The sequence below is a fragment of the Geotrypetes seraphini genome, chromosome 1 (assembly GCF_902459505.1).
Source record: "Geotrypetes seraphini chromosome 1, aGeoSer1.1, whole genome shotgun sequence".
Classification (NCBI taxonomy): domain Eukaryota; kingdom Metazoa; phylum Chordata; class Amphibia; order Gymnophiona; family Dermophiidae; genus Geotrypetes; species Geotrypetes seraphini.
Genome location: NC_047084.1, coordinates 537336607 through 537361147, shown reverse-complemented (window position 1 = coordinate 537361147; position 24541 = coordinate 537336607). Strand labels below are relative to the sequence as shown.

General features: G+C 43.2%; 1 protein-coding gene across 7 annotated transcripts in view; it reads right to left on the bottom strand.

Moving 5' to 3' along the window:
* The window catches only part of APC (APC regulator of WNT signaling pathway), a 344325-nt gene that overhangs the window by 248707 nt on the left and 71077 nt on the right, over nucleotides 1–24541 (bottom strand). The window lies entirely within an intron of this gene.

The following is a 24541-nucleotide window of genomic DNA, read 5'->3' as shown; positions in this document are numbered from 1 at the left end:
ACAATCCTTCTTTAAAGGCACTCGTACAAAACCATTCTGCGGTTTTCTATAACATGATGCATGCATTTCACAATCTGTACAACTGACAAAAAAAGAAATCTAAAATTCACAGTACCTGTGAATGCCCTCATTATAGCTTCTACTCCAAGCCCCAGTATCTGCTTTTTAGCTTTTTCTTGTGCTAACGCAGTATGAACTGAGCTTTCATTCACAGAGATTCTGCTCACTTCTTTATTTGTCCTTCATGATCTGATTTTTCCTGGTTTTCTTCTTTCCTACCGTCATTTTTGGGTTTCTTTTAATCCCCAGGGTAAAAAAGCATACTGTTTGTCCTGCACACTTCTGTCATAAACATGGATGGAAAGCATAGAGAATCCGTTCCTACTTCATTGCACAGAAACCATGACACTTCCCACTCCTCTGACACAACAGCTCTTGGGAACCAGGCTATTCCAAAGCAATCCATGAAATGAAGTGCAGTGCTGACATGTCAGGAAACACATACAATGCAGTAAAGAAGCTGTGTCTAGGCAGCACTGCCTCCTAGAGACACCCAGCTACCCACACAAAAGGTTCTCAAAATGTCTTATCTTCATCCTAAGAAAACATTTTCTCTTATTATCTGAAAAAAACCCTCTCATTTAATTTTAGAGCATTTCCCTTCCCTTTCAATTTTGTTGAGATCTTCCATGTCCAACTAGTACATCTGCAATATCTTTAGTTCTCTCCATTTTCTTCTTTCTCTGCTAGCAAGAGCATGCATCCCATGCCAAAGAAGAGCAACTACAAATATTTAAACACACATACACACACATGCAACTGAGAAGTGCTACAGCAACCCCTTATTGCAGAGGTTTTCAACATGCAGTACACTAACCCCAGGGGGTATGTGGCACGGCACTGTAAGTCTCCCACCCTCCTTTTACCGTTGCTTATCTCCCTTTTGCCACCATTGTCTTCTCTCTCCCAGTCCCCCCGGACTAGCAGAGGCAGCTCACTGTGTTTTTAACTACCCCACACAGCTGCCGCTAGTGTTACTTTAGCTATTCCATCAGGCAGCCTCGGAGTCTTTGCTAGGCCGGCCCGCTTTCAATGATGAAACTTCCTTGTCCATCGGAGGTAGCCTGATAGAATCAGTAAAGTAATGCTTGCGGCAGCTGTATGGGAGAGTTAAAAGCAGACAGTGAGCTGCTGCGAAGGCAGGGGGTTGACAACCTGCAACTCATGAGCCACATGAGGCTCTTCTTGCATGTGGATGCAGTTTCCAGGCCCTGACTCTTTAATCTCTCTCCCAACCCCACGATACCCCTCCCCGGGCTTACCAAGATAGCTGGAGGTCCAGCGGGAGTCTTTGTGGCAGGAGTGTGACCTTCTCACTCCTGCCTCCTAAAATAGATGCTGCGACCTCTTGCAGCTTCTCGTGACATTTGCTGTAGTACTGCAAGCTGCCGCAAGAGGTTGCAACAGCCATATTAGAAGGCAGCCGCAAGGAGGCATGAGAGGGAGGGCCGTGTTCCTGCCACAAAGACTCCCATTGGACCACCAGGTACCTCGGCAGTTGGAGGGGAAAGAAGCTACACCTGGCGGCTCTTTGTAAATCCTGAGTCAAACATTTTAGAAAAATTGGCTCTTTGCTGTAAAAAGGTTGCCAACCCCCTGTTCTAGGGAGAGGAGAGGTACTTCTGGATATGGGGAAGGGAGAAGGAGAGGTTCTGCTGGACAGGGGAGGAGGGAATGGGAGAAGAGGTACTGGGAAACCTGGCAGGAGGGGAAGGGAAGGGAAAGGTGCTGCTGGGCTCGAAGACAAGAGGGAAGGAAGGGAGACTTGCTGCATTCTGCCTGCCACAAACCAATAGGGAGGGAAGGAAAAATGTTCCAGCAGGGATGAGAGCAGTGAGATGGAGACATGGGCATGAAGGGGAGGGGAGGGTTAGATGGTGCAAGAAGAAAGCATATTAGTTGTGGGGGGAGGGAAGGAAGGAAAATTGTTGGGGGGTGGGAAGGAGGGATGTCACACTCAAGTGAAGGGACAAAGAAAAAAAGAGAAAGCATGCAGGAAGCATAAAGTGTTGGGCTCATGGAAAGAGAGAAGGAGAGATGTTGGATGAGGAGGGCAGTAAGGACGGAAGGAGAGATGTCACACTCAGGGAAAGGGGAAGAGGACAGAGAGTGAAAAGTTGGACTCATGGGGGGGAGGGGAGAGAGATTGGTTGAGGGAGGGAATGAGGACCAGTGGAGAAGAAGCATGTAGGAGACAGAGAGAAAGAAATGTTGAACTGCAGGAAGCAGAAAGGAGGAAGAAATGTTACATTGAGAGGGGAAGAAAAATGACTCAAGGAAGGGAGAGAAGGGTGATGGAAGGAGGAAAAGAGAGATGTCAGACCAGTGGAAGGGGAAGAGGGAGGGAAGGAGAGAGAGATGCCATACTGTGGGAAGGAGAGGAGAGAGATACCACTATGGGAAGGGGGAAAGGAAGGCGAGAGAGATGTCAGGCCATGGAAATGGGGAGGAAAGCGAGAGAGATGTCAGGCCATGGGAGAGAAGATAGGAAGGGATGACATGGAAAAGTTTATTTTGAGAAGAAAGCAGAAAAATGGAAAAAAGTTGAATGTTAAAAGTCAATGCCATAGATGGATGGCAAGACAGAAAGTCAAGAAGGAGAGAAAACCAGTCAATTGATATAAAGGCCCTAGAAACACAGTTAAGAGTACATTAAGAAAGAAATACAACCGAGACTGGGAAAGGATGATTAGAAAAATTAAATCACCAGACATCAAAGGTAGGGAAAATTATTTTATTTTAAATTTAGTAATCAAAATGTGTCAGTTATGAGAATTTATATCTGCTGTCTATATTTTGCACTATATTTGCCTATTTTTCTGTAGCTGTTACTGAGGTGACATTGCATATTTTAAAGTAATCTGCCTTAACCTCGTTGAAAAAAAAAAACCAGAATATAAATGATAATTAATATTTTCTCTGCATACAGTGTGCTTTGTGTAGTTTAATTTTGTGTTTACCATTATGCATTGTTAATAAGATTATATTGTGTTTATATGAAAAATGAATGTTAGAAATTGCATTACAATTAAGTACTATTATGGGGGGCAGGGATGACCCGTCAAAAGCGTGCCGAACTTTGGTGCGCCGTCAATTGCGTGCAAGATGTATGCGCACCGCCGGTCCCACCGTTTTAAAGCCTTACTGTTATCACTGTGAGAGGGGGGGAACCCCCCCCCCACTACATGTACAAGTCCTTGCGGTCCCGTTGGGGACGTGTGTATGGGTAGGAACCTCCCCCACTACACAGAAAAACTGCCGATCACCGAAAACTGAAAGGAAAACAGAAGTTTTTAGTGTACTTGGGGGTTCCCCACCCAAACCACCCCCCAATGGGAATGCAAGGACTTGTACATGTACTGGGGGGGTTCCTCCCATACCCCTCTCACAGCACTAACAGTAAGGATTTAAAGTGGCGGGACCAGCAGCGCACATAGTCTTGCATGCAATTATCGGCACACTTTTGTCTTATGCTCAATTGTTACGGTACTGGGTCAGGAGGTGAAGCTTGGGCTGGTCAGGGGCGAAGCTTGGGTGGGGATAATCAGTTGATATTTGTTAGACAGGGGTGACTGCCTTATTGTATGGAAACACATTTATTTTCACGATTTAAAAAATTTCTAGTCTGTATAATCTATTATTCTTGGCATATCACAAGTAAAAACATACATAATCAAATGCCAATAAACCAAAGCGTCTGATTCTTTCTATAGTGCCGACTAGAATGGTGCTTAGTGTGAATTATTAAAAGTACATGCCATATATAGAATCACACTTAGCGGCCATACATGGCGCCAACATTTAGGCAAATCCATTTAGGCCAAGAAAAACCAAGACTAAATACCTGTGCCTTTGTTGTGCACCAATTAGGCATATTGTATTCTATATCACCTTTAGGAACACCCACAATTTGCCTATGCTCCTCCCTTGGCCATGCCCCCTTTTCAGATTCACACGCAAACTGTTTAACACCTCTTCATAGAATGTGCCTACCAAGTTGTGTAAGTAACTTATAATTTATTTATTTTGATTTCTAGACCATCCACCCAGAAGCTCAGGACAGGTTACATAAGGACGTTCACAATGCAGACATTTCACAAAAACTAAGGACATGACTGGTCATAAGGTAAAGGGGTACAGAGAGGAAGATAATTGCTGAAATTTCACAAAGGCTAATGTCCAGATAGGTCATAAAATAATGGGGTACCTAGGAGGTTTACAGAAAAGGAGGTGGCAGTCTGTCAAGAATCTGTTTAGCTGAAAAGGAGGGTCTTCACTGCTCTTTGGATTGTCATCAGTGAGTTTCAAGATCTTAGCTGTTCAGGCAACTGGTTCCAAAGCTGAGGGATAAAGTGACTATGAGCGTTTACGGGAAGTTTCCATCTGGAGAGATTTTCCCTGGGGGATGCACAGTTGTCTTTCCACGGCTGAGCAGAGGGAGCGATTCGGGGTATACTGGTGTGGTTTGGAAGCTATGCATGTAGGGGTTATGTTGTAGAATCTTTTGTGAGCTATTACCAGAGCTTAGAAAATGCAGCGTAGCCAATGTTCTGTTTGGAGAGCTGTAGAGGTGGGGTCGCAGTAGTTGAGGCCATATAGGAGTCGGATCGTTGCATTTTGGACCTGCTGAAGTCGTTTGAGTTCCTTTGTGATGATGTCATTGAATAGAGAGTTGCAACAGTCCAGTCTAGAGAATATATAGGCGTAGATGAGCTGGGTTAAGTTGGGTTTAGAGAGGTAGGGCTTGATCCTTCGGAGTTGGTGTAGATAATAGAAGGAGGTGGAGACTACTTGTGAGCTGTGGGCCGAGAGGTATAAGTGCTCATCCAGTATCACCCTGAAGCTGTGCCTGATTTTAAGGCCAAATGGGATCGACACGTGGGATCTATTCACAAAGAAAGGTAGGGGAGAGTCATTAGGGTGGGCAGACTAGATGGGCCGTGGCCCTTATCTGCCGTCTATTTCTATGTTTCTTTGCTGTTAGGGAGGTTGATTCCCAGGATAGCTTTGGGTGGGTGAAGTTGGTGCTTTTCTTTCTGATCCAGAGCAGTTTGGTTTTTGAGGCGTTCAGCTGGAGTTTGTTGGCTGTCATCCACCTCTTTAAGTTGGAAAGGCAGTGTTAGAAATTGGAGAGCTGGGAAGGTCGTTTTTGAGGTCAACATAGGAGTGGATTTTAATGTTGTATTTGTGAGCAACATCTATGATTGGTCTAATGTAGAGGTTGAATAGGAATGGGGACACCTTGGGGGACTCCGTATTTGATGGGTTTGGCATCAGATTTGTTTGGGCCTAATAGTACGGTTTGCATTCTTTGGTGGAGGAAGGAGGTGAACCAATGGAGGGCAGAGTTTTTGATTCTGAGGTCTGTGAGTCGACTTAAAAAGAGTTGGTGATCGATTGTATCAAAGGCTGCCGTTAAGTCCAGTAATACTAGCAGGGCGTCACTCCCTTTATCAAGTATTGACCAGCTGTCAAAAATGATATCCAAGAAGATGGACTCCGTGCTATGTCCTACCCGGAAGCCAGATTGGAAGGGGATAGTGTCAGGGTTCCCTTCTCTTCTCTGAAAAGTAGAAGGCAGTGGAGAACTATTCATTCCAGGAGCTTGGAGGCAAAAGGGAGGTTGGAGACCGGTCGATAGTTGCCAGGGTTGTTTGGGTCTAGGGTAGGCTTTTAAAGGGTTAGCTTGATGATGGCTGATTTCCAGCTGAGTGGAATCTTCCCTGTAGCTAGGGAGGTGTTTGTGATCGGGAGGATGGATTCTGAAAGGGCCTCTGACATGGATAGGAAGAGGCTGGAGGAGGAGGAGGGGTCAAGGATAGCATTGGAGGGTCTGAGCTCCTTCAAGGTTTCAAGAAGATCGTTGTGTGTGGCCAGGTGTAGCTGGGAGAGGGTTCTACTTGACAAAGTTTCAGGAGTGTGAGGGTGGTAGATTGAGGAGAGGGCTTCTGTTAGGGGTGGCATCAATTATGGTCTGGAAGAAGTCGAAGAGGGCTGTGCTGTCAAAGTTAGAGGGGTTGTTGCTTCTGTCTCCCTGGCCAATGGTGAAGAGGTGGTTTCTATGGATGAATAGGCATGTAGATCTATTTTGAACTCTCTGTAAGAGTTTGGTGTAGTATGTTTTCTTTGCTTCTAGGATGGCGGTTTTGTAGGAGGCTGAAAGATTTGTCCAGTGGGTTTTGGTTCTTGACCCACTTCTTTTCAGCTTTCCGTAGTGATCTCTTTAGGGTTCATAGGTTGCTGGTGAACTAGGGGGCTGGAGGTTTGTTGGTGGCTAATCAGGCCATTCTCTTCAATTAGTATAAATTATAAGATGTTAATTGCCAATTATCTGTGTTGGTTGGTCTAGTTAAACAATTAAGTTGTATAAACAAATTAGCTCTGTGCATATACAACTATGGTGCTATATACAGAATTTGGTGAAAATATATAAAATAGGACACAAACACAACAAAAATCAAGATCCAAATGTTAAAAATTCAAAGATCAAAATCTTGGAAGACTTTGAAAGCTAATCATAAACTAACCCCCTCCTTTAGCGCCGGCAACAGCAGTAACTGCTCCGACGCTCATAGGAACCCACTAAAACCCGCACTACGTGTTAGTAAAGGAGGGGGTAAGTTAGTCCAATGTGTTAGTGTCAATATGGGTAAATAAGATAAATTGAGACATAAAAGGCATTAATATGTAATGCAAATATATAAAAATTATTATCAGAACACAAACATATTTCAGTAATTTGTATATTTTGATAATTTCTTAGAAATTTCTACTACTAATAATAATATTAATCATTCAGTCGTGTCAGACCCTTGAATACTCTGTAGGCCAGTCCTCGCCAAGCTTCCCTGTTTTCCACGGCTTCTTTGAATAGCTTGATGTTCATTCCTGTATCATTCTTGATGGTATCCAGCCAATGGGCCTTTGGTTTCCCCTGTTTCCTTTTACCACTGACCATTCAGAGTAGCACCTCCATTTTTTGTGAATTCACTCTCATCACATATCCAAAATAGGTCAGTTTCCATCTGGTAATCTTGCCTTCCAGGGACAACTCTGGGTTTATATGATCAAGAACATCTTTGTTGGTGATCCTAGCTGGCCATGGGATTCGTTGAAGTCTTATCCAGCATCACAGTTCAAAGGCATCAATTTTTCTTCTATCTGCTTTCATGAGTGTCCATGACTCGCAGCCATAGGTCATGATTGGAAACACAATGGCATTGATCAGTTTTTGTTTGATGGTGACCAAGACGTCCTTGCACTTCCATTAACATAGTAGATGATGGCAGATAAAAAACCCGAATGGTCCATCCAGTCTGCCCAACCTGATTCAATTTAAATTTTTTCTTCTTAGCTATTTCTGGGCAAGAATCCAAAGCTCTACCCGGTACTGTGATTGGGTTTCAACTGCCGAAATCTCTGTCAAAGCCTACTCCAGCCTATCTACACCCTCCCTGCCATTGAAGCCTTCCCCAGCCAATCCTCCCCATATACAGACACATACCGTGAAAGTCTGCCAAGTACTGGCCTTAGTTCAATATTTAATATTATTTTCTGATTCTAGATCCTCTGTATTCATCCCACGCTTCTTTGAACTCCGTCACCATTTTCCGCTCCACCACCTCTCTCGGGAGCACATTCCATGCATCCACAACCTTCTCCATAAAGTAGAACTTCCTAACATTGCCTTTGAATCTACCACCCCTCAACCTCAAATTATGTCCTCTGGTTTTACCATTTTCCTTTCTCTGGAAAAGGTTTTGTTCTACGTTAATACCCTTCAAGTATTTGAAAGTCTGAATCATATCTCCCCTGTCCCTCCTTTCCCCTAGGGTATATATATTCAGGGCTTCCAGTCTCTCCTCATACATCTTCTGGCACAAGCCTCCTATCATTTTCGTTGCCCTCCTCTGGACCGCTTCAAGTCTTCTTATGTCCTTCGCCATATACGGTCTCCAAAACTGAACACAATACTCCAAGTGGGGCCTTACCAATGACCTCTACAGGGGCATCAACACCTTCTTCCTTTTACTGGCTACTTCTCTCTTTATACAGCCCAGCATCCTTCTGGCAGCAGCCACTGCCTTGTCACACTGTTTTTTCACCATTAGATCTTCGGACACTATCACCCCAAGGTCCCTCTCCCCATCCGTGCATATCAGCTTCTCTCCTCCTAGAATATACGGTTCCTTCCGATTATTAATCCCCAAATGCATTACTCTGTATTTCTTTGCATTGAATTTTAGTTGCCAGGCATTAGACCATTCCTCTAACTTTTGCAGATCCTTTTTCATATTTTCCACTCCCTCTTTGGTGTCTACTCTGTTACAAATCTTGGTTATCATCTGCAAAAAGGCAAACTTTTCCTTCTAATCCTTCAGCAATGTCACTCACAAACATATTGAACAGGATCGGCCCCAGCACCGAACCCTGAGGGACTCCTCTACTCACCTTTCCTTCCTCCAAGCGACTTCCATTAACCACCATCCTCTGGCATCTGTCCGACAGCCAGTTTCTAATACAGTTCACCACTGAGTTCTAACTTCAGCCCTTCAAGTTTGTTCAAGAGCCTCCTATGAGGAACCATATCAAAGGCTTTGCTGAAATCTAAGTAAATTACATTTAGTATATGTCCTCGATCCAGCTCTCCGGTCACCCAATCAAAAAATTCAATCAGGTTCGTTTAGCACGATTTACCTTTTGTAAAGCCATGTTGCCTCGGATCATGTAACCCATTAGATTCAAGGAACACTACTATCCTTTCTTTCAGAAATACTTCCATTATTTTTCCAACAACTGAAGTGAGGCTCACTGGCCTGTAGTTTCCCGCTTCATCCCTTTGACCACTTTTGACCGCTCTCCTCCAATCCCCAGGAACCACTCCCATCTCCAGAGATTTGTTGAACAAGTCTTTAATAGGACCTGCCAGAACTGCTCTGAGCTCCCTCACTATCCTGGGATGGATCCCGTCTGGTCCCATCGCTTTGTCCACCTTCAGTTTTTCAAGTTGCTCATAAACACTCTCCTCCGTGAACGGTGCAGAATCTACTCCATTTTCTCATGTTATTCTGCCAGACAATCTCGGTCCTTCTCCAGGATTTTCTTCCATGAACACAGAATAAAAGTATTTGTTTAGCACGTTTGCTTTTAACTCATTATTCTCCAGATATCGGTTCCCAGCATCTTTTAGCTTAGCAATTCCATTTTTCATCTTCTTCCTTTCACTAATATATCAGTAAAAATTTTGTCTCCCTTTTTTACATTTTTAGCCATTTGTTCTTCTACCGGTAGTTTCACCAGATGTATCTCTCTCTTGGCTTCTTTCAGTTTCACCCTGTAGTCCTTTCTGCACTCCTCTTCTTTTTTTTTTTTATATTTCACGAACGCCAACTCTTTTGCCTTTATTTTCTCCACCACTAGTTTGGAGAACCATATTGGTTTCCTTTTATTTTCTTCACATTTTTATCACTCCTTTCAGTTTGGACCACTGTCTTTCCACTTCTCTTATGTCCTCCCATCCTAACAGCTCTTTCTTCAGGTACTCTCCCATTTCATTAAAGTCCGTACTCCATACATTTTAAATCTAGGACTTTAAGTATTGTGCGGCTGCTCTCCACTTTAGCCGTTATATCAAACCAAAACGTTTGATGATCGCTACTTTCCAGGTGAGCACCCACTCGAACATTAGAGATACTCTCTCCATTTGTGAGGACCAGATCCAATATCGCTTTTTCCCTCGTGGGTTCTGTCACCATTTGTCTGAGCAAAGCCTCTTGAAAGGCATCCACAATCTCCCTACTTCTGTCTGATTCTGCAGACAAACATTCCAGTCCACATCCAACAGGTTGAAATCTCCCAACGGCAGCACCTCCTCTTTCTTTCCAAACTTTTGGATATCCACAATCAGATCCTTATCAATTTGTTGCGATTGAGTTGACGGTCTGTAGACTACATCCACGTAGATAGAAGTTCCATCTTCTCTTTTCAGAGTGATCCATATCACTTCTTCCTCTCCCTGGATCCCTTGCATTTCGGTTGCTTGGATATCGATCTTTACATAGAGAGCTAATCCTACACCTTTTTGACCATCTCTGTCCTTCCTAAAAAGATTATATCCCGGTATGTTTACGTCCCATCCATGGGATTCCTTGAACCACGTCTCTGTGATAGCAACAATATCCAGATCTACACACCAGGGCTGCACACCCTAGTGCTAATTGACACTTATCTTTGCTTTCAAACCGCCACTGCAATTAATGAGGGACCCAAGGAAAATGAAGCTGTCAACCACTTCTTTTTCTTCAATGTTAATCTTTATGTGGACTTTTTTGTTGGTTGTAGTCATGATTTTGGTCTTCTTGATGTTCAGGTAAAGTCCCATCTTCTCGCTTTCTTCTTTCAGCTTCAGGATCAACTTCTTGAGGTCCTTCTCACTCTCTGCCAGCAGGATAGTATCATCTGCATATCTCAGATTGCTGATGTTCTTCTGCCTATTTTCACCCCAACACTCAAATCATCTAAGTCTAATTTCCTCATGATTACTTCTGCATAGAGGTTGAAAAGGAGAGAGGATGCATCCTTGTCTTGTACCCTTTTTTTATCTTGAACCATTCTGTATCTCCATACTTGGTTCACACTGTAGCTTCTTGATCATAGTAGAGCGATCTGATTAAACTTGATAAGGTGCGCTGGCACTCCTACCTCACTCAGTGCTTTCCAAAGCTCATGCTCAACACAGTCAAAAGCCTTGGTATAATCAATGAAGCACAGGTATAGCTTCTTCTGGTACTCCTTTTCTATGATCCACCTCAAATTTGTGATGTGATCACAAGTCCCTCTGCCCTTATGAAATCCAGCTTGGGAATCAGGAAGATCTCAATCAAGAATGTTGCTCAAGTGCCTCTGGATGATGTTCAGAAGAACCTTGCTGGCGTGGGGGATCAGGGTGATTGTTCTATAGTTGGTACAGTGTCTGGTGTCGCTTTTTTTCAATAGTAGGATAAAAACTGATCTATTCCAGTCCTTTGGCCATGAGCAGGTCCTCCAGATCTTCTGGAATAGTACTGTCAGGGATTTTCCAAGCTTGAGCTACATACACTGTTGGATTCAAAAAAGTTGTGGGGTTTATTTTTTGGTATAGTGAGCCCTGGAGCAAACTTATTAAGCAAAAAAATTCCAGGGTACCATGGAATTTGATAGCTCAATATAATTTCAACACAGAATTGTTGTGTCCGCAAATACACTTGAGCCTTTCAACAAATATAACCCAGAGGGCCCAATTCACCACATAGCCTCCAAGAATAAGGCGAGGAATATGAGTAACAATGATGCAGGTGAACTAACATAGTAACATAGTAGATGACGGCAGATAAAGACCCGAATGGTCCATCCAGTCTGCCCAACCTGATTGGTCTCTGATATTTTTTTTTTTCTTCTTAGCTATTTCTGGGCGAGAATCCAAAGCTTTACCCGGTACTGTGCTTGGGTTCCAACTGCCGAAATCTCTGTTAAGACTTACTCCAGCCCATCTACACCCTCCCAGCCATTGAAGCCCTCCCCTGCCCATCCTCCTCCAAACGGCCATACACAGACACAGACCGTACAAGTCTGCCCAGTAACTGGCCTAGTTCAATCTTTAATATTATTTTCTGATTCTAAATCTTCTGTGTTCATCCCACGCTTCTTTGAACTCAGTCACAGTTTTACTCTCCACCACCTCTCTCGGGAGCGCATTCCAGGCATCCACCACCCTCTCCGTAAAGTAGAATTTCCTAACATTGCCCCTGAATCTACCACCCCTCAACCTCAAATTATGTCCTCTGGTTTTACCATTTTCCTTTCTCTGGAAAAGATTTTGTTCTACGTTAATACCCTTTAAGTATTTGAACGTCTGAATCATATCTCCCCTGTCTCTCCTTTCCTCTAGGGTATACATATTCAGGGCTTCCAGTCTCTCCTCATATGTCTTCTGGTGCAAGCCTCCTATCATTTTCGTCGCCCTCCTCTGGACCGCCTCAAGTCTTCTTACGTCTTTCGCCAGATACGGTCTCCAAAACTGAACACAATACTCCAAGTGGGGCCTCACCAATGACCTGTACAGGGGCATCAACACCTTCTTTCTTCTACTGACTACGCCTCTCTTTATACAGCCCAGAATCCTTCTGGCAGCAGCCACTGCCTTGTCACACTGTTTTTTCGCCTTTAGATCTTCGGACACTATCACCCCAAGGTCCCTCTCCCCGTCCGTGCATATCAGCTTCTCTCCTCCCAGCATATACGGTTCCTTCCTATTATTAATCCCCAAATGCATTACTCTGCATTTCTAGTGTAAGGTACCAACAATATAGCAGTTTAACAGAGTTCTCCTACAAATTCATATTCTTAGTGGTAGTGTAGACTGCAGCCCCCATATTCTCCCAGTCCTCAGATGTACTGTATAGTTGACCCCCCCCCAGCTCTACCTCCCACTTGTATTGATGTACCTGAAACTGGCCTCTGCTGACACAAATCTATACACTACAAGGAAATTTTAAGGCAATCCAGAAACATAAAACCTTTGAAGTTAAAATGATGAAATATTTTGACACTCAACAGATATGACTTAAAGATTTGGGTTTCCTAACATATTATAAACCATAAAATTATAGTTCTTTGTCACCCTCTGATCACCCATCCATCTTTCCATGTTTCTCACCTCCCACGACTAACCCTACCTTTCTGTGTGAGAATGTAACTGGAATGCTTTAATGCTTCATTCATAATTCAGATATTCATCATCATTTGCTCATTTCTGGTCTGAAATGTTTTGAAAAGTAAGTACTGATGATTAATCTCCATTAACATTTAAGCATTAACAGTAATGTTAACAGTGATTAAAATTGGCACCATTAAAGCTGTCATAGCCTCAATTGAGCATCACCCCCCCCCCCCAAGAATATACACTCCCTTTCAACCTCCCCCAACACCACCACCACCCCTCTTCTGATCCCTTGTAGTAGTATCATAAGACTACTGGTACAGGTCACGGAGACCATTTTGAATCTGGAGCCAGCATCAGAAGGAGCAATTTGGAAAAGTGGATGCCTGCCCTACTCCAGACCACCAGGTAGGCTTGGGAAATTGCAAAATTAACACACACGATATTCAACCCACTAACCAGTTAAGCTAAGCAGATAGCAAGCTGAGTGCTGCCACTATACTGTTAACTGCCTATATAGTGCCATGACAGTCAGAAGTGATATTCAGCAGCAGTACCAAGGCAGCAGTTAAAATTGTGATTAACTAGCATCAGAATTTGTAATCAAGGAATTCATTTCCATTAAAATCTTTAATCAGCTACATTAGAAATATATTAAACTTATAGTACTAAGATAGGTCAAAATCTATCCAACTATACTATTTGTTATCAGATATTGTCATTGATGCATTTGTATGGCATCTTGTGATTATGATATATGCTACAATGTTTTTGTACAGTTCTGTTTTTTGTTAAAAAAAACTTCAATAAAAACTTAATTAACTTAAAAAAACCAGCTACATTAGAATGACCTTAAATTAGATTAAAAATAAAAACTTGTATTCTACCTAAAACATCTGGCACACTGAAATGCAATTCTTTTATGTACTGCTGGCTCATCTCACTACTTTCAGCTAAATACAATTTAAATCTAAAAGAATGTGAAAATATTAGATGAAATACTGAGAGCAGATTTTCCACATACTAACTAAAATATATTTGAGTGTTAAGCAATATTAGAAGTTGTAGAAGCAATGTGCCCAATTCTAGAGAGGGAAGGAAGATACCTGCTGCTATTGTGGCAGCCTCTACCAAAAGAGCAACGAGAACATTTTCCTCCAGAGCTAATAACCTGCAAGGCTACATGTCACTGCTATGTGCCATATAGAGCAGTGTTCTTCAATCACCGGTATGTGGACCGGTGCCGGTCACAGAAATTTCCTGTCGGTCCACAGACAGTGCTCTTCACCTGCCGGTCCACAGTGTGATCGATGCGGCATTGTCCTCGGGCCGCTCCCTATTCCTCAGTGCTGCAGTGCACAAAGCCGTGGGCAGAGGCTCTTATGTGTGTCCTACGCCTGAACTGGAAGCCTTCTCTCTGACATCGCAATGTCAGAGGTAAGGCTTCCAGATGAGGCGCGGGACGCACGAGGAACCGCTTGCCCGTGGCTTTGTGAACTGCAGCACTGAAGAAGAGGGAGCCAGCCCAAAGATAACACCGGGGGGGGGGGGGCAGGCCAGAAGGCAAGGCACAGCATGGAGGGAGGAAGACAACAACAGTAGGGGGAATGATTTTATTTTTTAATTTAGTGATTGATTTACATCTGCTGTCTGTATTTTGCACTGTTCAGAAAGAAATGCATTTGTTTCTATTTCTCTGGGGTTGTACTGCATGCACAGTCTTGCATTTTAGGGTCTGTTTGTATATATTAGTACTTTTAATTTTTGGTCCCGTATTTGCATGGGGTTATCTGTGTTCTGGTAGGAATGAATATTGAGAAGCATATAGTGTGCTTTGTGTAGTTTGATGGTTAACCTTTATGTATTGTTAATACGATTATATTGTGTGTGTACCTCAGTGTTCTTCAACCTTTTGACACCTATGGACCGGCGGAAATAAAATAATTATTTTGTAAACTGGCACCGGTCTGTGGACCAGCAGTTGAAGAACACTGGGCTAAGTCGTGGGTCAGACCTTGCCATCTTCACTCAATCTCCACCCCAGACCCCGCCCCATAATAATACTAATTGTAACACCATTTTTTCCATTCATTTTTCATAAAGAGGGTGTGAGTTTCTAAAAAGAGAAGAAAACAGAAAATAAAGGGGAAAAAAAGCAGGAATACTTTAACAACTGTCTATCAGTGGTTAATGACTAATTATACGGACTCATTTGATGATATACCTTATCTGATACTTTGAGTGCCTAAAGAGGCAAGCCAGTGATGACCAACACAGCACATAATTAAGCTTGGCAGGATGTGGTCAAGGCGACCAACATTAAGATTCGAGAGAGATCTGGACATGTTCTTCAAGGAAAAATTTCTAAACAATTATTAGCCAGATGGATGGCTGAGCCATTTGCTCACCCCTGAAAATGAGCTATGTGAAGCTAATTTACCTTTCAGGACCTACTGGGTACTTGTAACCCTGATTGGCCACAGTAAGAAACATGATGCTGGGAAAATTGGAACTTGGTTTGATCCAGTAAAGCTTTTCTTATGTTCTTATGTAACTGTTAAAAGAAAATGCTGAATTTTTGAAAATTATTCCACCTGAAAAATTAAACATAAAACTAGAAAATGAACCATTATAATGAAATTGAAAATCACACTAGATTAAAATAAAAAATTCCATAACACATATTTGCAAATATACTGTGAAAACTATACCCTTTAAATGTACAGGGTTTATAAGTGTATTTAGCTCAAAATATGACTCAGACCAGCCACTCTACAGGAAAGAATTCCATGAACAAACTGATAAGAATACTTTTAAAAAATGCAATTAAAACCTACAGCAGTTAAAACTCAGGTTGGTGCAAACTAGATAGATTCTCATGGGTCCTTTATTAGTTTTTCCTGGACACCATTTCAGAATTAAATAAAAACACTCGGGCATTTTGTTTCTGGATAAAACTAAGAGTTGGATTTGGAACAGGATAAAGACAGTCATGTACAGGGCTCTACTTTTTCATGCAAATAAAGCAGAACACAAGTGAGTTGGTTAGAGAGGAAGACAAGGGCTCCTTTTGCCATTCAGCTCACTCTTTTCAATTTCTCGCACTTTAAACGATTTTTAAGAAATAAAAGCTTCATGAATTGAGTCCAGTTCTCAAGGTCCAAACAATGACATTTAATTAGAGGGCTGTCACTTGAGCTGGCATCCAAAGCCTGCACTGAGTACCTAATGCCATACTAATTCAGACATTCTATTAATCCTCTAATATTAACTACTGTAAATGGAATTTATACTATACTGTTGCTGAAATTACTTAACGGTCTTGCAAAGACTATCTCTAAAATGAATCTGAAAAGTATAGGTCACCAGAGGCAAAAATCAAACATCTTACAGCATTGCTGGCATGCCCACCATTACTTGGGTACATGTAAGCGTTAAGATTTCCTAGTATTCAATACAGTAAGATGAACTGAACACAAAAATTAAAGGGCCCTTCTACTAGCGCTTGGCAGATGCTAATGGACATCAGTATGAGCAGTACTTAATGCATGCTAAGTTTTAGTAAAAGGGCCCCTAAGAATAAAAATCATTCCAACACAATAGTTGAGACATTCTAGAAGACAGATGTGTAGTGTCCCCATGGCAACATGCCATCTTCAGAAGGAATCCACTCCAGACTTTTCCTTTTGCCTCTGCTGTACTTCACTGGGCTCCTTAGCTCCACCTGCAGTTCTTTCCTTCAGCATACATGCCTACAGGAGTGTTTGTTCTGCTCTCCACACTTTCATTTTATTTGGAGTATTTTTTATCCCTTTCTCAGGGGTTTCTGGTGCTCAGAGCGTTTACTCTGCTCTGCCTGCTTTGAGAACACACAGACTTTGGTTTGTAGCTAACAGGCCAATCCCAATGGGCACCTGTTAGCCAGTCTGCTTAGTTTTCTTTGGACATCAGGGCCGTCCCTGAAGTGGTCTCACCTACTGTTAAGTAGGGGGTCAAAAGCGTAGGTTGTTGGGCGCCATTAGGAGACTTGATGGTGTCTCACATGGCTGCGTCTTCTCACCTCCGTCCATCCCGGTGCGTGTCCGTCGGTCTGCAGGAGTGTAAGTGCAGTCAGGCTTAGGGTCTGACTGGCAGCCCAAAGATCAGCTTTGCAGAGGCATTCCCAGCATGAGGCAGTGATTATCTTATCCAGCTCCTGTTAGAGAGCTAAGGCAGGCTGCAGTACAGATCCGGACTAGATGGACCTAGGTCTGATCCGGCGAAGGCGTTTCTTATGTTCTTATGTCACACCGAGTACAGGCTGTTACAGCATGTGAGGTGAATCAGGGTAGGTTTGAAGAGTGGGTTTTCAAGGTTTCTGCATGTTCCCCTGTGTTCTCCACCTGAAAAATCCTAAAATTGCCAGGTTTTTTTTTACTTTGGTAAACATAAAAAATATTTGACGGCTGACATCTTGGTTTTTTAGCAATCTTTTTTTCTAAAGCTCTCTGCTTCTCCAAAACTGCAAAACTGCAAAACTCCAAAACTGCCTCAAAACTTGTTGGGCTGGAGTACTTGGGCTCTCCTCATATGGATTCTTGCAAGGATTGTGCAAATTTAGCACTTTCAGAGCGTCCTTGCGTCATGTGCTATGTATCAACCCCGGCGGGGCAGCATTCTTTACTTTCAGGGCTTGGCATGGCTGCTGGTTCCGTGTGCCTAGCTATGGACCCTCTGCAGCCTAAATTACACAAAAATTAAGTCATCAAAGGGTGACCTTATGCCCCAGGTGCCAGACACTTTCTCAGACATGAAACATTTGTGAACTGAGTTTCAAAGCTGGCGCTTTTCCCTGCGCAGTCCCAATCCACCTCAGAGGCATTTCTTAGTGGCATTGCTCCTTTGGACACATCCTTGGCTCAACCAGCCGCTGTTAATGTGCTGCTTGATCCTGATCTCGGGGATCCTTATGAAGATGACCAGCTTGCTGACCCCTTAATTACAGGCGCAGCGCTTCTCGGGACAGGAGATCAGGGACTGTGTGCCGGATCTGCGGATCCCTCTGGGGTTTTGGAACCTGGGGATGATCCCACTGTTCTGCGTTTATTTAAGTTTGCCGGATCTTATTTCTGAGTCTTTGCAGGAGTTGAATTTAATTTAATCACTTGGCCAGCTCCATCCACTTCTTCCTCCTGGCTTTGGTATGTGCTCGTATCTGCTACCTTTCCCTGGGCACCCTGATATGAGCATTCTGGTCTTGGGGCAGCATGACTCTTCAGAGGGTGCTCTTAAGATAGCAAGAGCCATGTCATGCTTGTATCCTCTGGCACAGGAGTGTCAGCAGCTTTTGCGTCAGCCCAGGGTGGATTCTTAGGTTGTGCAGGTAACTAAATGCATATATCTCTACCCAGTAAAGGTGGCGTAGTGCTAAACCAGTGGTCTCAAACTCAAACCCTTTGCGGGGCCACATTTTGGATTTGTAGATACTTGGAGGGCCGCAGAAAAAATAGTTAATGTCTTATTAAAGAAATGACAATTTTGCATGAGGTTAAACTCTTTATAGTTTATAAAACTTTCCTTTAACAGTTAAAGGAAAGATATATAAACTATAAAGAGTTTTACCTTATGCAAAATTGTCATTTCTTTAATAAGACAAACTATTTTTTCTGCGGCCCTCCAAGTACTCTATTTTTTCTGCAGCACTCACATTTAAAGTTTAATATCTTTTCTTTCTCAAAACCGGCACATTTCAATCACTAAATTGAAAATAAAATCATTTTCCTACCTTTGGTAATTTCATGAGTCTCTGGTTGCACTTTATTCTTCTGACTGTGCATCCAATATTTATTCCCTTCTTTCAGCCTCCTGTATGCTTCCTCTCCTCCAGACCTCATTCCCTCCCCCAACTTTTTCTTTCTTTCTCTATGTCTGTCTTTCTCTGATTCTGTGTCCCATTTTTTGCTTTGTTTCTGGCTCCCTGTCCCCCACCCCCTTCTTTCTTCCTTCTTGCCCTCCCCCATGCCACCGCCACCAGGGAATAGACTGCTGCTGCTGCTGCCAGCGGGAACAGGCCGAGATCTCCATGCTTCTCTTCTCCACGGGGCCGACCACCCGACGTCAATTCTAACGTCGGAAAGGACGTTCGGGGCAACCAGGCAGCGAATGGCTAGCCAGAACGTCCTCTCGAAGTCAGAATTGACGTCGGGCGGCGAGAGAAGCAGGGCAAAGAGCACGGTGCCGGCCTGTTCCCCGATGGCAGCGGTGAGAAGGGAAGGGAAGCAGGTTGGGCACCACTGCTCTAGACGAGCCGCACTCTAGGGAGAACAGTGGAGGGTGGCCAGCTGTGCGGACCGCCCCCCCCTTGGTACGCCACTGGAGCAGCAGCGTGTCTGGCCGGCTCGTTCCATTCAAAGCCGCGGGTGGCGGCTCCTTGAGAGATCCGCACCTGCGTCTGAAGCCTCTCTGATGTTGTGATGTCAGAGGCTTCCGATGCAGGAGTGGATAGCACAAGGAGCCGCCAACCTACGGCTTTGAACGAAACGAGCTGGCCAGACACGCTGCTGCTCCAAAAGGAAGAGAATGATCCAGTCTAGACCGCGGGCCGCAAATAAAACCTGGAGAGCCACATGCGGCCTGTGGGCCGCGTGTTTGAGACTGCTGTGCTAAACGATATGCAGGATAGCCGTGCGGATATGGTCCTCCGGAGACTCTTCGATGCAGCTGCTTTAGGCATCAAAGCTGCTTCAGGTAAATCTTTTGTTGCTCATGCCTGTCTCTCTCGACTGCACACACTGGAGTATGAGGCTGTTGAACCTCCTCAACTTCTTTTGGCTGGGACAGATTATTGCTAACACATTGTATGGCTTTATGCGAGTTTTGGCAAAAGTGTCAGTGTACTCTATCTCTGCTCGCAGGATGCTCTGGATCAGCCAATGGGCCGGTGATTCCACTTCTAAGGCTATTGTCTGTATACATGTGTAAAATTGAGGAGTGGATGGCAAATCAAGGTCTGAAATTAAACGTAGATAAAACTGAACTAATGTTCATAGGAAAGCCAGAGCATCAGTAGCCTACAGAGGTGAAAGTTATTGATGATGTTCTATTGGTGCATGATTCTTTAAATATTCTAGGTGTAAGAATTGATTCTGCCCTAACAATGAAGCTGCAAGTAACAAAGGCCATTCAGGCATGTTTTGCCCAAATGCATTTGTTATACCATTTGAAACCAATGCTTGTACCTTATGATTTTCGAACTGTTGTTCAGGCCATGGTTTTGTCGAGGCTTGACTACTGTAATGCTCTGTACCTTGAGATAACAAAGGCAAGATGCAGAGCATTGTAGGTTACACAAAACGCAGTGGCACATCTCATAATGGGTTTGTCCAAATATGACCATATCTCACAATACCTTAAAAAATTACATTGGCTTCCAGTCGCTTTCAGAGTCCATTATAAAGTTGTGATGATCTGCCATCAACTTAAGTATGGAATATTCCAGAATTGCTTAAAAGCAATATACTCAGTTATATACCAAAAAGATCTTTGCATTCTGAGAACTTAGCACTACTGAAGACGAATTTGAATCCAAGACTTGTTGAGACTAGAAAAATGACTTTCTGCTGCACAGGAGTTAAGTTATAGAACTCCTTGGTGGAGCAGATACGAAATTGCTATAGATGCAGCTTTTTGTTGATGCCTTTTTTTTTTTTAGGTATTTCCGACATAGTTGAACTAACCATGACTTCTTTACCCACATTTTGGAATCTCTTGAAGATTGTTTTTATGTTTATTTTCTCTCACGTTTTTTTAACTATCCATTTGTTTTTACTATGTGTTTATTTTAAATACCATGTATGTAAACCTTGTAAACCGTTTAATTTTAAACGGTATATAAATTTTTTAAATAAATACTTTGGCTAGACTTCCCTTTAAGGGGCAGTTATTGTTTGGCAAAGGCTTGGATGACCTCATGGATTCTGTGGTGGACCGTCGCCCTAAGATCCTGCCTGATAGCAGACCCAAGACCTCTTCAGGTTCTGGTCACTCTAATTTTCATCGCTCCTAGCAATCCCGCCTGTATGCAAGTGCCTCATCGCAGAGATTGTCCCAGGGCTCCCGACAACGCTATGCTGGCTACAGGCGATTCCAGCCTTCCACTTCCCGTTCTGCGCCTCTGCAAAAGGCGCAATGATGCCAGGCCGAGGGATGCTCCTCTGCAGATAGGAGGCAGGCTCTCAGCATTTCTTCCCACCTGGATTCGCATTTCATCCAACCAGTGGGTCTTGGACATTATTCAGTCAGGCTACAAGCTGGAATTTGCCAAGCCACTGATGGATTGATTTGTGGACTCTTCCATAGGTCGCCCGGACTAAGTGCTCAAGGTTCAAGCCGCTGTACAGCCCTTGCTGAATATTCAAGCTATAGAACCAGTGCCGCCCAAACACTCTGGTTCAGGCAGATACTCTATATACTTTATTGTGCCAAAGAAGATCGAAGGCCTATTCTGGATCTTCAGCACATGAATGTGGCTCTCAAGGTTCCACGCTTTCGCATGGAGACCTTGCACTCGGTCATTGCAGCAGTGGCCCTGGGAGAGTTTCTTGCCTCTCTGGATCTCACGGAGAGCCTATTCCTATTTTTCCAGCCCACCGCAAATTCTTGCGGTTTCATGTTCTGGAACCACATTACCAATTCTCAGCTCTGCCTTTTGGGTTGCCAACAGCTCCCTGGACCTTCATCAAAGTGATGGTGGTTGTGGCGGCTTACCTGTGGAAAATGGGTCTCCTGGTTCACCCTTACTTAATTAATAATTATTTGTGATGATGTTTTGGATGTTTTGTAATACTAATATGATATTATGTTTTTATAACTTGTATTTTATTGTACATCGCCTAGAAAGTTTTATATAGGCGATTAATCAAAATAAAACTGAACTTGAACTTGAACTTACTTAGACGACTGACTGATCAGAGTTCCCTCATTGTCCGAGGGACGGCACATGGGGCTCCAAAGCCTTTAATTCAGTAGCATAATTAAGAAGGGTTCTTTTCTAAAGATACAGGGAATTGAGAAAAGGTTTGTTTCTTCTTGTATTTATTTATCTTTTCCACTATTAGGTTTGGGTATGCTGTATGTAGGTATGGATATGGCACTGTTTTTCTTCTAAGTTTTTAGACCATATTTATTTAATTTGTTTTCTATCCCGTTGCCCTCAAAGAGTTACTTAGACATACATAGTATACAGTTAACAGGTTACGATTTGCACTGGATTTGCCATAATTTCAGAACAAGTTTATGTTGCAACAGAGGCTATGAATCGGTGCGTAGCTGAAATCGTGCAAAAAAAGCAGATACTGTACTCATATAACCTACTTTTTTGCTCAGATGAGATGGACACCGGACACAGAAGTCTAGAATCCAAGGCATCTATTTTTGACCTTCTGAAGTATTTGAATATATTGAGTATGATACATATGCTTATGCAGACAATAATAAGATAAAATAAAAATACAAGTTAACCCTGCAATCCCCAGAACAGAACTTGCCTTCCAAGTCATAACCATCCAGAAATGATTTTGCCACTTAATTTGCCATCTCAATTAAAGGTCTCCAACAGGACCCACAGGCAGTTCTATTGAACATTCTACTATGAGGAAAAGAACATTCCTCCTCTTCCCTCCCCCACCCCTCCCCTCCATGCACAGCCATCTGGCACTTATTCAACCAGGTAACATAGGATACCATCAAAAATCTTGGAAGGCCTATACCAATGGCCTACCCTTTCAACCTCTGCCCAGTAAATATAGTACAGCTAGCAAGCAAAGGCCTCACTGAAAGGCCACAAAAGTAACTTCTCTTGTGGATAGGCAGCTGCCAACACTAAAAAAGAAATGTGCCCCCTCTAGAAACAGCTTCCTTGGCCTCAAGCTCAAACTACCAACCATTTCCTAACATCCCTTTCCTGGCAAAACTTATAGAACAGGCTGTCTGCATTCAATGACTAGCAAATAGAAAAAAAACTGGTTAGACTCTGGCTTCAGACATAGGTCTGAAATAGATACAATTATTGTATCCCTGTCTGACGATCTCCACAGAAACGGCCACAAGGGATAATTCTTGATACTAACGTTGCTGGATTTCTCAACAGCAACTATGGATTATATTTTGCTTTTATGGTGGGTAGACAGGTTATCGATGGTTCATATTCGCAGGGTTCAAATCCTATTTGTCAAACAGACAATGACCAATTCTGTTCAGTAACAGCACATCTTAACCTTGGGCACTGAAATTTGGGGTACCACAGGGAACCATATTGTCAGCTATTCAGCTGAGCTGCTTTTGTTGATATTATTTTGTGTCTATATCTATGCTGATGATGTGCAGCTATTCATATCAATTAATACATCGGCTGCCTGAACCTGAATTCAACAGACTTTTTGGGTTCCTAAGACAAGTGGACAAATGCCTGAATTTAAAATACGGTACCTTTGCAGAAGTAAGAATGTCCTCTAAAATCACAGGTCAGGAATCATGGAAAATTGCTATAAATCACTCACTTTGACCTTGCAATTCAAACAACCTTTAAAAATCATTTCTATCACCTTTTGTAACTACAAAATCTCTCTTCATATATTTAAAAGGAACGTTTGACCACAGTAAAGCACTTCTACACTACTGTAATATTCTGTACATTAGTGAATCCAAAATGCTTGCACCAGCTCCAACTATTTCAGGATAGCCTTTGAAATCTCTTCCTTCACCTCAGTTGGCGAGACATCTTCTATGTGAAGATGCTGTTTTGCTATTGCTTCCGACATGGAAGCATTCAGTGAACATTCAGTGCAATTTAAACAACATGCTGCGATTTGAATTTCTGACTGTTGAAGGAGTTCCTCCAGTTGGAATTCACCATCACATGAAGATTATTTATGACTGATGTGAATACTGTGTGTCACCGAGCCAAAAAATGTAAAAGATTGTGGGCCAGGAAGGGCCAATGTGTGTGATCAAAAACAAAGAGGACAACCTGTGACAGCAGCACACGAGACTCACAAGAGAAAGATTGCCGAACTTGTACATGAAAATCAGAGGATCACTTGAAGGGAAACTGCTGACACACTTGGCTTGTCATGGTGAATTACAGTTGTCATGGTGAATTACAGTTATGTTCCCTCTATGCTGAGCTCTGGAACACGTAGCCAAAGAATGTGGTGAGAACGGATAGCGTAGCTGGTTTTAAGAAAGGCTTGGGCAAGTTCCTGGAGGAAAAGTCCATAGTCTGTTATTGAGAAAGACACGGGGGAAGCCACTGCTTGTCCTGGATCTGTAGCATAGAATGTTGCTACTCCTTGGGTTTTGGCCAGGTACTAGTGACCTGGATTGGCCACCGTGAGAACGGGCTACTGGGCTTGATGGACCATTGGTCTGACCCACTAAGGCTATTCTTACGTTCACATGAGCAATTGCTCATACATTCTAGGGGCCGTATTCTGTAAACGGCACTCCAATTGTAAGCAGCAGTAGGCGTCCTACTGCTTGTCTAACTAGCCAATCGGGATGCACATTAAAAAAAAAAAAAAGCTAGAGGCAGGCTGCCTACATAGGAGGAGCCTAGGGAGGCCCACATGCCACCTAAGCTCGCCTAAGGCTAAGCGTGGGTGTAGTTTGCCACGGAAGTAGCCTTAGGTGAAACTAGGAGGCTGTACGCGTCTCCCTAGTTCAGTGGGAGACGCGTATAATGTATGCCAGCAAAATGCTGGCCTACATTGTAAGTAGACGCGGCTGCTAAGCTTATCGCAGCAAGGA